Source organism: Triticum dicoccoides, chromosome 6A, assembly GCF_002162155.2.
Source record: "Triticum dicoccoides isolate Atlit2015 ecotype Zavitan chromosome 6A, WEW_v2.0, whole genome shotgun sequence".
In the NCBI taxonomy this organism is placed as follows: domain Eukaryota; kingdom Viridiplantae; phylum Streptophyta; class Magnoliopsida; order Poales; family Poaceae; genus Triticum; species Triticum dicoccoides.
Window position 1 is genome coordinate 427,239,164 of NC_041390.1, and position 16,495 is coordinate 427,255,658.

A 16,495-nucleotide genomic window follows, 5' to 3' on the forward strand; every position below is an offset into this window, starting at 1 on the left:
TCCATCGGTCGGAGTTCAAAGTAATTTCTGAGAGATGCAGATTCGGGCATTCGATGTGATTGTTATATTGTATCACATTATCCACCACCGGGCCTAATATTATCTGCAAAAGAAGAAAATGTATTAGTGCCTACATGCACTTTTGAACACTACTACATGCCTATTTGGTTTGCAGGATTTGTAAAATGCACTAACGTGCCATCTTCGATCCGACATGATTAACATGGGCATTTGATTACAATATAGAAAAATGTAGCCTTCTTCACAAGAGGTTTGAGTGGATGAAAAAATCCCTAAGAAAACTAGTATAGATGAATCCAAAGGAGAAATTCTTATGGATTGTAACCATATGAATCAAGCAACCAATATGGGGGGAAAACATGTATGTACTGAAATCCTCCAAAATTCCTTCAAAAATCGTAGTATATTGGCATTGTAAACTTGGGAAAAGGTGCCAAAAATTGAACTCCCTTATGGTTAACATTTAATAGGAAAAGAACATCACCTCGATATATAGGTTCTCCAGGCATGGAAGGCATCTCAGGAAACTGACAACTTGGTCCAGGTTGGAGCTGATAGATTCTAGTGCCAAGACCTTCACTAGGCGCAGAGTCGGGGTCAAGCTTGTCGAAATCATTTTCTGGATGGCAGACGAACATACATCTTTAAAATAAGAAATAATGTTAATTTCAAGAAGGAGAGGTAGAAGGCGACTGTTGTACATGAACGGCTGTGGATCCAGTAACAAGTTCAGAGTATTTGATAGACGAGTAGCCCAGCACTATCAATTTCGGCGCGGAAATGACATTGATTCTTGTTGGACCTTGTTGATCAAATACAAGTAATATGTCAAGTGAAGGTGTGTCCTCAATGACCATATTGTAGTACACCTTTTGTGATCTCTTGTTGCAGCATCAGCAACACACATAAATAGCCCGAAGAGTCATGGAGGTGATGTGGAAGCTACTCAACCCATTGATCGCCTGAAGATGAAGGTACTCGAGTGTAGTACAGCTGCGGAGCAGGCGCTCCATGTCATCCTATGGGATACAGACGATGACAAGCTCGATGTGCTTCAGTCATGGCAGAAGAAGACCGGGCGCGTCCTTACACTACAAAAAATACACTTCCGTGATGATACATGTTTGTCACAGTAGGTCATGTTTTCTGTCATGCATGTACATCCATGACAAATTTATGACAGAATCAAGATAGTCATACCTGTGATGTCGTAGAAGTGTTCTATGACATTACAAAAATTATCATCACAGAAGTTCCACTTCCATGACAATAAATCGTGCGTCGCAGAAGTGCTTTCGTCAAGGGTGACCGACACGTGGCATCCACCGTAACAGAACGCCATTAAGCTATCGGGTCCGGTTTTGGATCCGATAACTCGTTAATAGTCCGGACAAATGGGGATTTTCCACGTGTAAAATCATCATTGGCCGGAGGAAACACATGTTGCCTCACCGTTGGGACAGATGTCATCCACTCATTGGACAGGAGGCGCCTATGACAGGTCAAGACGTGGCACGGCCCAACAGTGGCCCATTCCGGTGAAAAAGGCCGGCCCAGTAAAAAATAGCAGGCCAGCCCATATAAGGCCTACTTGCGTCAGGTCCATTTAAGACCACGACCCATACAAGATGTGCCAATTCGGCCCGTCAACGACCCGTTAAAGATTTGACACCATTGCAGCCCATCGTAAGTTCGAGCCCGTTAACAACCCGCTATATATTTGGTCTCAATATCGGCCCGATGAGATTTCGGCCTGTTAACGGCCCATTCAGTGGATGGGCCAATTTTCACAATATACATCCTTCAGCCTTTTAGCGACCCATTTAAATATTGGGCTAATTTCCGGCCCCGTGTGTCTTTCAGCCTGTTGACGACCCATAAATTAGTTGGGCCATTTGTAGTCGGACCTGAGTTTCGGCCTTTTAGCGACCCATTTAAGTGTTGGGCCAATTTCCGGCCCAGTGTGTCTTTCAGCCTGGTGACGGCCCATATATCTGTTGGGCCATTTGTAGTCGGACCTGAGTTTTGGCCTTTTAGCATCCCATTTAATTGTTGGGCCAATTCCCGGCCATGTGTGCCTTTCAGCCTGTTAATGGACCATAAATGAGTTGGGCCATTTGTAGTTGGACCTGAGTTTTGGCCTTTTAACGGCCGATGCCCTTCATGGTCTAATACCAGCCCGGTTTCTCTTTCGGCCTGCTAAAGGCCCACAACACAGTTTGGACATTTACAATACGACCTGACTTTCGGCCTCTTAGCAGCCCATGCTGTTCATGGTCTAGTACAAGCCCGCCGTCTCTTTCGGCCTGCTAAAGGCCCACAGTATAGTTGGGCCATATGTAGCCCAAACTTAGTAACGGCCTGTTAACGGCCCGTGAAATCAATTGGGCCCACCTGTTGCCCGCTTCAATGTCAGCCTGTTAACGACCCGGGAGTTAACAGGGCTGACCATTAACTTTCGGCCTGGTAACGGCCCATTAACTTAATGGGCCCACTAAAGTTCGTACATGTCTTTAGGCCAAATTAGATAATTTGAGCCCATTACGACAAGCAATTATGCACGGGACCAAAACCGATCAAGCAAAGGTACGGCATACAGGGAAAAGCATTGCACATCCAGCATGTATTATAGGAAATTACATCCACTGGGCAATCAAAGATTGATGCTAGTGCAAATAAATGAACAGAACCTAACAATCTACAACGTCACAATCTGCAACCTCAGTACGGATGACGCCCATAAGCATGTGGGCAAGTTCTTGCTTCTTTGCTACACTGTCTCTGAAAACATTGATCAGTTGTTGTATCGCACGACTCTGCACCTCTAATTCCTCCACCATTTCCATCATTTCTTTAGCCATTAATTGGTTCACAAACATACATTTTTTCGTTGCATTTGAGACTGAGGATACTGAACAGATTCAGGTGGTCATTTTGGCAGGCTTGTATTATTGATAGTGGAGTGTGTCTCAACCACTGCATCATAACATAAATTAGGAGGGGAACCAAATAGATTAATCATGAATTATTGGCATATTACCTGGCCTAGATTTATTGGAAAGAAACAATGGGGTTGCCTTGCTATTTTCTGAGTTTGTCTTCTTATCTTCAGCAGCCTGCACCAAATTAAGACACTAGCATTGCTATCATTGGCCAAGTCAGATAATAGGAAATCAACATTGGCACAATGAACATTTGGGCAACTAGCCAACATCAAATTAGCACAATATGGCACAGCTATCATCAGCCAGGTAAGGTAATATGAAAGCAACATTGACACAATGAATGAATGGGCAACCAGAGCAGCACTACAATTCAGTAATGTGCATGATATGACATAGTACACTCATGCAGCTCAGTGTGCAAAACTACCAGGCAGTTTTCTTTACAAAAATCAACATTGGCGCCTTTAACATTTTGCTACAACTAATTTTAGATCAGACAAAAGTTGGATCCACGCCGATTAACAAAATATATGCTGATGTACAAATATAGTGATATACAACAGGTACTTACATCAGCATTGGAGCATAGAGAATTCCCGCAAGATGTTTTCCTCGAATACAATTCCAATGAAGGAAATCTTCTATCATTTAACCTTATTTTCTAAAAGAGAGATGGGTAAGAAACATGTAGAAAATATGATCAGAATGCTATAAAATTTCATGATGCGAGGATACGCACATGCTTCTTAGAAATGGAGTTGACATTCTTTTGCTGGACTGGAGCGGACTAGTTCTTTGGCCACTGGAATCTGCTTATTATCAGTGGGAGTTGGGTTCCTATGTGCTGGAGCAGTATCTATGAAAAATGGAGTTGGTTTATTATCTCCTAGCGTTTGGATCTTTTGCAAAGACCTGGTTTGTAACCCTTCATATTCTAACATAGCTGTCTTCCCCTTGCATGCCTTATATAGAAGAATGGTGCTTTAATTATAAAACATGCTACAGCAGATATGGAATAGGTACTGAAGAATAGAAAGGCATGACATATTGAGATGTATTCCTTCCATCCGGAAATATATGGATGGATCTAGGCGTATTTCAGTTCTAGAGACATCTAGTTTTACCCATTTCTGCGACATGTAATCCGGACGGAGGGAGTATGATGTAAGAGCTAGGGATACGACAGGACCAACAGTAAAAAAACACTGAAAACCCACTGCAGAACCAAAGTAATCAAACTCACTGATATGAGATAGTACACTCATGCAGCTCAGGATGCAAAACTACCAGGCAGTTTTCCTTACAAAAATCAACATTGTGGCCTTTAATCATACATTTTGCTACAACTAAATTTAGATCAGATAAAGGTTGGATTCACGATGATTAACAAAATACATGCTGATGTAAAAATATAGTGATATACAACAGGTACTTACATCTGCACTGGAGTACGGAGAATTCCTGCAAGAATCTTTCCTCACAGACGATACCAGTGCAGAAATTCTTCTATCTATTAAGCTTATTTTCTAAAAGAGACATGCGTAAGAAACATGTAGAAAATATGATCAGCATGCTATAAAATTTCATGATGCAAGGATACGCACACGCTTCTTAGAATGGAGTTGACATGTTTTTGCTGGACTGGAGCGGACTAGTTCCTTGGCCACTGGAATCTGCTTATTATCAGTAGGAGTTGGGTTTCTCTGTGCTGGAGTAGTATCTATAAAAACTGGAGTTGGTTTATTATGTCCTGCCGTTTGGATCTTTTGCGAAGACCTAGTTTGTAACCCTTCAGATTCTAACATAGTCGTCTTCCCCTTGCATGCCTTGTATAGAAGAATGGTGATTCAGTTATAAAACATGCTACAGAAGAGAGATGGAATAGGTACTGAAGAATAGAAAGGCATGACATATTGAGATGTATTCCCTCCATCCAGAAAAAAATGGATGGGTCTAGGCGTATTTCAGTTTTAGATACATCCTTTTTTATCCATTTTGGCAACATGTAATCCGGACGGAGGGAGTATGGTGTAAGAGCTAGGGATAGGACAGGACAACACAGTAAAAAACACTAGTTGAATGTAAAACTGTATGCTAGCGGAATACGTACAGAAAAAACTAAGGCAGCATACACGTGTATGATTGTGAAACTAAGATGGCATTGCAACAGAGCACTAGAACAGCACTTCAATGTAAAAAAAACATGGTATGGTAGACAGATGAAGTTCGTACTGATGAATAACAATGGATAAGATATTCAGAAGCATGATGTCCAAATTAAGCAGATGGCATTATGATAGAGTAGAATGACAGTACTTGAATTTCAAAACATGTTATCATGAATGGAATAGGTACTGAAAAACAGGAAGGCATGACATATTTACATGCATGATCAGCATGCTAAGCACATGGCATTTCAACAGAGTAGATACACTCCAGGACATTATATGCATGTTGTACCCATATTACGGGCCAAGTTAGAGCAAGGACCTTGTGGGGTGAAGAGGATTCAACATCTTTCTGCAAGTCTTCTGAAGAACTGCCTTTACATGTTCCATCATATTGGGTATCATTGACATCAAGTTTATTGGCCTTTACATTGCTCTGTGAGGTTCTTGTGGATATATCAGTATGTGCAATTATATCTGACATGCATGGAAGACAACTAGTAGTTAGATTTATGTAATGAGTGCCTGTAGGAGACGACATACATAGTAGGACTGGGGTTAACTAGCTGCAACAGGCCTCAAAAACTAAAGGGAGAACACAGATGAAAGCTACAGAATATGTATCATTTGTACTCGAGATTAACATGATGGCTCACAAAAGTATTAAAGAACAACATAGGTAATACTAGAAGTGGTATAATACTATAATCACCAGCCTGTGGGATAGCATTGGCTGATGGATGATAACTATGGAACAACGTTACCTAAAGAACAAGTATCTTAGCTGAACTATGGAACAACGTTAACTCCCGAACAAGACCCGTAAGAGATCAGCATGAATATACAGTGAAATGTGATAATCTATTTTCCATGCTTAGATGAATAACAAAACCATAAATGTTGCACACAAGTAAGATGAGGGTACAACCTATCTGGATGCCATGCATAGGAGTGAGCATCACGTGCTGACTTGTCGATGGCCCTGCAGTTGTTGTGGTTGTCCATGTCGGGCACGCGCATTCGATGCAGGGAACTGTTGAGTGGGGACTATAGCTCCCTTCTCGTGTATGCTTCCCTTGTTGGAGCAGCTACGGTGAGTCGGAAGATGGTGTGGTTGAAGATGCAGATAACACATAATGTTAAGAATGACACATCTCTTTGATCTGAAGAAATACACTAAGAGATCAACATCAAGGTACGAGAGTGGTCACACGTCTGTTGACTGAGACTAAATTGGGGTCACACGATTTTATTTTATTTTGGTACTGTCCGATCTATGCCGGATGGCTTGATGGCCGTCTTGTGCCTCCCGACTGACACTGTTAGGAATCTTCCCCGAAGAGCGGGCGACCAACGGCAGAGCAGCTTGCCTCCGCCGTCCGTGGCCCCGGCCAAAACCCTGCTCCCCGCCCGACCGCACTGTCATGGTTGTGCCGCTCCCGGGCCAATCCACAAAGACTCCCAGTCATCCAGATCCGGCGGCGGCAGTACCTTGAACCCACGCAACTCTAAGATACCCATCTAAGCGCTGCTACCGCGGCGAACTTGCGGCCCCGCAACCTTACATTAGACACCAGCCAACCGGCAGCCTAGGAGGTCCGCCGCCTTGAGGGGTGCTGCTTCCCATTGGGAATCGATTGGCCCAGAATAAAAATTCAGACAATTGACGCCTAAATAAGTGATTTCAGATGAGGGTGTGACCTATCTGGCGGCATGGTGAAGTAGGCAGGTCCAGCTGCCGAGTCGGTGAGGCCGGCGCGGTTGCGGTGGCCACCGGCGGCAGGGAAACAGCGATGTCGTGACGGTCGACGGCTACGGGGAAGCAGCGCCGGGACTCTGGACGGATCCAAAGTAGGAGCTGCTCCGGCGCCATGAACAACGGCGGGGGTGAATCGGCTCCGGTACGGTTCATGCGGCCGTCGTCGAGGTAGCTCCAGCAGCACGGAGTAAGAGGCACACGACCGAGTACATGACGGAAAATGGACAGCGCCTCCGGCATTACGGAGGAGGGCGGCTGTGAAATTGGTCCGGTGGGGGCGCCATGGAGGAGGGGCTGAGGTTTCGCGGCTCGGGAGAAGGGAGCTTCCGGGGAGAAGGTGATTTGGCGCCCACGAGGTACGAATGGGGGGGATTGGGAGGGGAGTGGAACCATGTTTTACGGACGCATTTGTCTGAAATGTCAGTGGGAGTTACAGTTCTACCCCAGCCTTTAGGCTTCTCGGCTTGGGCCTATGTACTGAGGGTCCGGGATAGTAGAGTAACTTTGCTTCTCCCCAAATAGTGGGCGGGAGCGATTTCGGGCGAGGAGTGCGTGTTTTGAAATATAGTGGACGCGAGTGATTTCAGGCAAGGAGAGCGTGTTTTGAGAAAGTGGGCGCGAGCTATTTCGGGCGAGGAGAGCGTGTTTTGCCGACCATGGTTTATGAATTATTCGGCACATGTCATTTCGGCCGAGGAGAAGGCGCGCTTGGATGAAGTTATGAACCTACCCTCGATGCACAACGGGCCAATTAATGTGTCTCCCGCATAGGACGGTAATTTCACGTCTCCCATTTATTTGCTCGGGCGAATTCCACCGAGCAGAAGATGTTTAATGGTTCGTTCAAAATTTGGGAGAACGAGCATCCACGTCTACCTAACCAAGTCGATTCGAACCAAATTTAGAAATATTAGATTGCCACTTCTTTTTTAGATGGAGAGATGATGCTCGGGAGTAATGTGTTTTTACATGCTCATTGCTAGCGATTTACTATGACAAATAGTTGACCCACTCAAAAATGGGAATCAAATCCAAAATGAAATATCTCGATTCAATGAAATAGCTCGTTCACCAGGTCAAAATAGTGAACTAAATCCAAAATTGAACACCTCAATCGAATAGCATGTTGTACAGTATTATAGTACTCCATGAACATGTTGAAAGTCAAATTAATGAACTTGTTTGATATACGCATATATCCGTTCATGTGTGGATTGCAGACAACATGTTCTACAATTTAAATATTTGAATGTAAGTTTATATCAAAACATAGTTTATATTAGTCTTTGATGCATAAAACGCGACCTCCCCCTCTCCCGGACTCCTGCTCTCTCTCTCTCTCTCTCTCTCTCTCTCTCTCTCTCTCTCTCTCTCTCTTTCTCTCTCTCTCTCTCCGACAATCTTCAATTCTGTCACACGCATCCAACACACAAACCTTGTTGGTCCTCTCTCTGTCTCTCTTTGTGTGTGTGCGTGGGGGCGGGTCTTTCTAGTTCGAAGGCATATATACTCCATCTATAGGTCTCTCTCACACACTATGTATGATTATCTAGTCCAAGCTAGATATCTTGGGTGCACTCATCGTACGCACACAAATTCCTTGGCTCGTTGCCCGTAACTCTCTCATGCACCACTCTGTCATCTCGGAGCTCTTCCCCTCTCTCTCAAACTCTCCATCTACCTGGGTCACACATACACATGCATATCTCACTCGCACTTGATAGGCCCATCAAAAACTCTATCTCTCTCCCTCGTTCTCTATCCATCTCACACGCACACACACACACACAATCTCATGCCTAACTAGCCAAGTATGATGGTATCTCACTCAATTATAGGCACACGCAGTCCCCCTATATGTATATGACTAGCTAATCTTAGTCTCCATCACAAACATGTGCATTGTCTATCTCGATTTCTCTCGGGGCATCTTTCTATCGCGCACGCACCTCCATCAATCTCCCACCCAGATAGTCCCCTCACGATCTCGAGGGGGTCTCTCTATCACGAACACTCCCTTTCGCCCTCCCCATGTGTCCATGTTCTCCATGTGTCCCTCTCGACCTTTGTTCCTTGTTGGCCAGACCTCTATTGGACATGTGCTATAGGGGTGCCTCTCAACGTTGCAAACAACCACACACTAGCTATCTTCGTGTATCTCCTCATCTCGCTTTTCTATCTCGGAGATGCATGCGTGATATGTTCGCCTAAGAAACGAAAACACACACACTCTCTCTAATTTATCGTTTTTTGTCACTTTATCTTTCACACACATACCCTTTTTGCACACTTACTCATTCTCCTTCACACGCACTTGATCCCTCTCGAGTTAGGCACTCTCCTCGGTCCATAGCATATTGATTTATTGAAAAGTCAAACATCACAAAGTTTGACCATGTACATGGAGAAAAAAATTACATCTGGAATGGCAAACATATACCATTAGATTCACCATGAGATGTAGTTTCGTATGATGTATCTTTGGTATTAAAGATATAAATAACATTTGTATAAACCTAATCAAAGTTTCCAAAGTTTGACTTCTAAAAAAATTACATGCACTGCATTATCGAGCGGATGGAATATCTATTTCCCCCTCTCAACTATCTGATGCACCACTCAACCTTATCGGGGCTCCTCAATCTCTCTCAAACTTTATATCTCCCTGGTTCACACATACACATGTCTCGCTCGCGCTATACATATAGACCCATCCAACACTCTCCGCCCTTGTTCTCTCTCTATGTGACATGCACCCCCCTAATAAGTACCATAATCCCTCACTCCATCATAGGCGCAAGCACTCCCCCCTAAGTATGATTATCTCTCACTAGCCATCAGGAACACACATTGCCTCCTTCCATCCATACGTCTATCTCGATATCTCTCGTGGTATATTCTATCGCACACACACCTTGTCACTCGATTTCCCACCCATGTAGTCCCATCACGATCTCCAAGGGATCTCTCTATGACAAACATACATTCTCTCCTCCCCATGTCTGCATTTTCTCCGTATGTCTCTCTCGACCTCTCTCCCTTGTTTGTCAGACCCCTCTTCGCCACGTGCTAGGGGTCTTGCTCTCTCGGTTGCAAACAACCACACACTATCTCCTCACCTTGCTTCTCTTGTCGAAGATGCATGTGTGATATGTTTGCATAAGACACACACATTTTTTCTCGACTTTTATCGAGTGTTGTCCCTGTCTCTTTCACACACGCACACATACTTTTTTCACTCACTCTTTCTATTTCACTCTCTCTCTCTAGTTAGGGACTCTCTCACATCCATAAGCATATGGATGTTTTGAAAAGTCAAACCTCAAAAAAGTTTCAAACATATCACATGTTTATCTTTGGTATTGTAGATATAAGTAATTTCTTTATAAACTTGGTCAAAGTTTCAAAAGTTTTGACTGTAACATCCCAAATTTTCAATTTGGAATGCTATACACGAGATCATCACTGCATATCATATTTATTGCATTTTGGTTGATCCTAGAAATTTTTCGCAACTCAAGGACCCCCGGAGAGAGTTGGGGATTTCGTTATTTTCATATTTGAGTTGTCTCAAATTTTGAAAATAGGATCATTTGATTTTATTTATTTTATCTTCAATAATTTCTATTACAAAAATATGAGAGAGGGAATAAAAATGACTTTCCCAAAATAAAGAAATATTGAGGATTTAATAAAAAAATCAAATAAGATTTTATTTGGTTTTATTTGCTATTTTATTTGAATTTAGGAAAAATGCGCGTTTTTCAAAATTGCATTTAGGCCCCAAATAAATGTTCATCCTGTGAGGCTTGATTTTAGAAGCCGGGGAAAATTTATTTCGGGATTTTTGGAGTCCGTTTAGTATTTCTTTTATTTGTTTTTCTGCACGTTATTATTAAAAAAACGCGAACCCACTCCGGGCCGTACCCGAGCAGGACTCCGCCCGGGGCAGCCCTTATAAGGTGCCCGCCCGAGCCGGCCAGCCCACCAGCGCCCCAGCCCGCCTCGAGCCACGCACCGCGCCCTAACCCTAACCCTAGGCCGCCGCCGCAGCCGCGCCGCCCCGCGTCGCCCCGCCGCCTCGCCTCCGCCCCGCGCAGCCGCCTCGCCACCCCGCGTTGCCTCGCCGGAGCCACCCGCCGGACCCGCCGCCGAGGTAGCCGCCGTCGCCGGCGGGTTTCTTTAGAAAACCGCCTGGTTTTTTTAAAAGCAGTGGTTTATTTTTTTAGAACGGTTTTTTGGGTTTATTCTATTTAACGAGCGTTCGCTCATTCGTTTGTTTTAGCGAACGTGTTCGTCGTTTAGATCCAGTTAACGAACGTTCGCTTGTTAAACTGTTCGTCATTTTTTCTTTTTCTCGAATTATATCCGTGATTTTTCTGATCGCGATTTCTGATCTGATTTTCGCTTTAGTATAACTTCTCGCACGTTTATCGGAATCAGGCGATTCAAGCGCCTGGAGTTTTGTCTCGAAACCCTCTTTCCGTTTAACCTACTCAAACAAGTTTTTGACACTATAAAAATTGCCCTAGATCCAGAATAGTAATTGAAGCCTGTTTCTTTTGTCGTTTGTCCTTCGTTGCTTCCTTCGATTTGATTCTTTTTGCCAACCGGAGTTCTTAAGTTGAACTTTCTGGTTAGATCTCTTATTCGAGTTTTACCTGTGCATTAGTTGAGTACTTATTGTATGCTTGTTTGTTTGCGATAGAGTACCTGGAGTGCGCCGCTTATTACTTCGAATCACTAGGTTTCCCGGATCATCAGCAAGGCAAGTAACACTTTAATCATACCTTCTACTACCCAGTTTTATTGCATTAGATCAATCCTTACACATTGCATGATTAGGATCTAATTAAATTGTGGGTTTGGGAAGTAGTTGAGGTAGTACCTATTACCTATTTATTATCAAACCTTTGGGAGTTACTTCTACGTTTGCTTATTATTGCTATGCTATGCTAGTAGATGTGGATTGGGTGAGTGATATCCATGACAGATGTGAGATTTTTAAATCAATGGTTTATCTAAGGTGGCAACTTAAATACACATCTGGGTGGATTGAGGTACCTGGGTATTCCAGGATTGCCTGTTTTCTTTTGGACCGCCACCCAGGCTCAAAGGGATCATGAGATTATTCATACTAGAAACTTCCGTGTGTAGCCACAAGCTATTATGGGCTCTAGCATAGTTGACTAAGTCGTGCGAACTCTTACTGTGGTAGACTAGTAGATGTAGGGGATGTAGGTGGTACGGTCTACCCATCGTAAGGTGCTAGCGCTTCTGAAAGACTATGTCTCGGTCATCCGTTTCTCAAACACCGTGTAGTGCGAGAAACCAAACGGAGGCGATCGAGTCTTGTGGGGAAAAGTGCGCAAACCTCTGCAGAGTGTATAAACTAATCATGGTTAGCCGTGTCCCCGGTTATGAACATCTTGAGTATCTAATACCTGGATTATCATGTGAATCTCAGCATGTTACTATAAAATTTAATTTGATGGGTTTGTTTAATGATGTTACTTAATTGGGATCGAGGATGCTGCCAACCATTCTCAATGTTCAACAACCACCATAATAGTTAAATAAATTTATTCCTTTGCAGTAGGGAAAAATTGGCTTTACGCAAAACTGTAACCATAGAGCTTTCCACCAGCCAAATATGCATATAGTATAGCTGTTTCATTCCATTACTCTCTATGTGTTACATTGCCAGCATGTTCCATGTGCTGACCTGTTTTCGGGCTGCAATGTTAATGTTGCAGACTTTTCAGACGACGATTAAGGAGTTTTAGGTCGTGGTTCTATACTCAATGATGCCGTTGGAGTTGATGGACTCACTTATGTTCCAAGCCTTCCGCTGTTATCGTTATTAGATGGCCTTAAGCCATTTTTATTGTAATAAGTTCTCTATTGAGACACTCGATGTAATAAGTGTGTGATTGCTACTCTGTGATAAATCCTTCAAGTACTGTGTGGTGTCAGCATTACTGATCCAGGGATGACACCGGAGCACAGAGATTGGACCGTGTGAGGTCTGTTCGCTACAAGATTGTATCGGAGCACACGCTGACTGTAGGACACGACCACTAAGCTAAAGACCTAGAGCACTACTCACTCTTCTCTTCTGACCTCTCATCTTTTCTACTCTTTAGGATGGCGGATGCAAGGAACAAGTTCACGCAACCGGATGAAGATACACCCTTTGGACGTTACTTCAAGGAAGTCACTAAATACCTGAACATAGGAGTACCAATCTTCACCGGAACCTACAACGCCACTTTACCTGAAGAAGAGCGCTGGATGATTCAAGTTCAAGTTCCAGGAAGGACGTTCATGCCAGTCACTGAGCCCATAGAGTTTTCCTTTGATGCACCAACTTGGAGTCTAGGAAAGAGCATGGCAGCTCACATCGCCATATGACGCATTGGAGAAGTCTACCGCAATGATCTCAAGGATACTATCTACCAGATTTGTGGGCGCCAAGATGAGCACTAGGAGATGATCAGCACCAGAAAGGATAGATCAATTGCAGCTTTTATCCAGGAGTTAAACCAGCACATTCGACATCAGGAGAACCGGATGTGCACCGACATGATAGACCTTAAGAAGGCAAGGACAAGAATCAAGGAACTGGAGGAAGAACTCAAGGCTACACGTGAAGATTATGAAGAGGAAATCGAAGTATTATTGGGGAAGAATGACGATCTGATCAAGAAGATCAGGATATTTATGGGAGGTCCTACACCAATAGATGAAGACGAAGAACCCAAGGAGATCGCCTGGAAGACTACATCATCATCGATGACACCGACTCGAATCCAGATGATAGCGATGATGACTATGTTGATGAAGCTGGAGCAGATATCATGTAGTCTACAACCGAAGAATATTTCTAGTAGACCGCCTCATCAGTAGTAGTAGTCCACCATGTCAATATTGTATGCCCTTGTTTGATTGAATGAAGTGAATTGTTTGCTTTTTCCTCATGTGCATATGGGTAGTGTTTTCTCTTTAGACCCCCTCTATTCTTAAATCTCATCTTTTATAAACCCTCAGATGCCTCCGAGACGTGACCCCGGATTTACCTTTCCACCGGAGCTCACCCAGTTGATCCAGCAGCAGAACACATTGATGCAGTTGCTAGTCCAGAATCAGAATCAGGGGAACAACAACAACAACAACCCACCACCACCACCTGTTGATCACTTAGCCCGTTTTCTTAGGCTGAATCCGCCGGTGTTTTCCAGTAGCACCGAGCCGATAGTAGCAGATGATTGGCTCCGCAAGACAGCTAGAGAGTTGACCACAACAGGATGCACGGATGCGGAGAAGGTGAAGTTTGCCACACATCAGCTTGAAGGACCCGCAGCATCATGGTGGGAGAATTTCACAGCCACTTTCCCTGTCGATACTGTCACATGGGACCAGTTTCAGCAGGCTTTTCGAACTGCCCATGTTTCAGCAGGAGCTATGGCCATGAAGAAGCGAGAGTTTCGCAACTTGCGCCAAGGAGGATGGACTGTTGGCCAGTATGTGGAGGACTTTAGTAAATTAGCACGTTATGCCCCAGATGACGTTGCTACGGATGCAACTAAGCAGGAGAAGTTCCTGGAAGGACTGAATGAAGACCGTGTTTATGTGCCAAATGATTCGGCGGGAAGCTAATTCTATAAGAGGCCCATGATTCACCATACTCGATTCACCCAGGAAGTACCAAGATGTATATGGATTTGAAGGATATTTTCTGGTGGACTGGAATGAAGAAGGATATTGCGGAGTACGTAGCAGTTTGTGATGTATGTCAGAGAGTGAAGGCAGAGCATCAGAAGCCAGCAGGATTGCTACAACCATTGCCGATACCCGAATGGAAGTGGGATAAGCTAGGCATGGATTTTATTACAGGATTGCCCAGAACACGTTCAGGCTATGACTCGATATGGGTTGTAGTCGATCATTTGACAAAGGTAGCTCACTTCATTCCAGTGAAGACTATCTATACCAGTGCGAAGTTGGCAAAGATATACATGACCAGGATCGTATGTCTGCATGGAGTTCCAAGGAGCATTGTATCGGATAGAGGAACCCAGTTTACTTCAAAGTTCTAGAATCAGTTGCATGAGACTTCGGGAACCAGACTAGAGTTTAGCACAGCTTTCCACCCACAGATAGATGGACAGACTGAGAGAGTCAACCAGATCTTGGAGGATATGCTAAGAGCTTGTGCGCTAGATTACGGATCTAGTTGGGATGAGAATTTGCCATATGCAGAGTTATCTTACAACAACAGCTATCAATCTAGTTTGAAGATGGCCCCTTTCGAAGCCCTGTATGGAAGGAGGTGCCGGACCCCATTGTCCTAGGATGAAGTTGGAGATCGCTAGTTGTTTGGACCGGATCTGATAAAGGAATCTGAACAGAAAGTGAAATTAATTCGCGACAGGCTAAAGGTAGCTCAATCCAGGCAGAAGAGTTATGCAGATTCTAAACGCAAGGAGACAGTTTACGAAGTCGGAGACCAAGTTTATCTTCGAGTATCACCACTTGGAGGAGTTAAGCGCTTTGGACCTAAGGGAAAACTAGCGCCATGTTTTGTAGGCCCATACAAAGTGTTGGAACGTATGGGAGAAGTAGCCTACAAGTTGGAATTACCCGAAGGACTCTCAGGAGTTCACGACGTGTTTCATGTATCCCAGTTGAAGAAGTGCCACGCAGAGATGGCTGACATACCACTAAGAGATACGGTACCACTGGAAGCAATTCAGTTGGACAGTGATTTGACTTATGAGGAGAAACCAGTTAAGATTCTAGAGTATGCCAGTCGAGTCACCCGTAGCAAGGTTATCAAGTTTTGCAAGGTTCAGTGGAGCCACCACATGGAGGATGAAGCCACCTGGGAACGAGAGGAAGATTTGTTGAAGGACCACCCTCGCCTATTTTCTAGCCAACCCGAATCTCGAGGGCGAGATTCACCTTAAGGGGGGTAGGTTTGTAACATCCCAAATTTTCAATTTGGATTGTTATAAACTAGATCATCATTGCATATCATATATTGCATTTTGGTTGATCCTAGAAATTTTTCGCAACTCAAGGACCCCCGGAGAGAGTTGGCGATTTCGTTATTTTCATATTTGAGTTGTCTCAAATTTTGAAAATAGGATCATTTGATTTTATTTATTTTATCTTCAATAATTTCTATTACAAAAATATGAGAGAGGCAAAAAAATGATTTTCCCAAAATAAAGAAATATTGAGGATTTAATAAAAAATCAAATAAGATTTTATTTGGTTTTATGTGCTATTTTATTTGAATTTAGGAAAAATGCGCGTTTTCCAAAATTGCATTTAGGCCCAAAATAAATGTTCCTCCTGTGCGGCTTGATTTTAGAAGCCGGGGAAAATTTATTTCAGGATTTTTGGAGTCCGGTTAGTATTTCTTTTATTTGTTTTTCTGCGCGTTATTATTAAAAAAACGCGAACCGACTCCGGGCCGTACCTGAGCGGGACTCCGCCCGAGGCAACCCTTATAAGGCGCCCGCCCGAGCCGGCCAGCCCACCAGTGCCCCAGCCCGCCTCGAGCCCCGCGCCGCGCCCTAACCCTAACCCTAGGC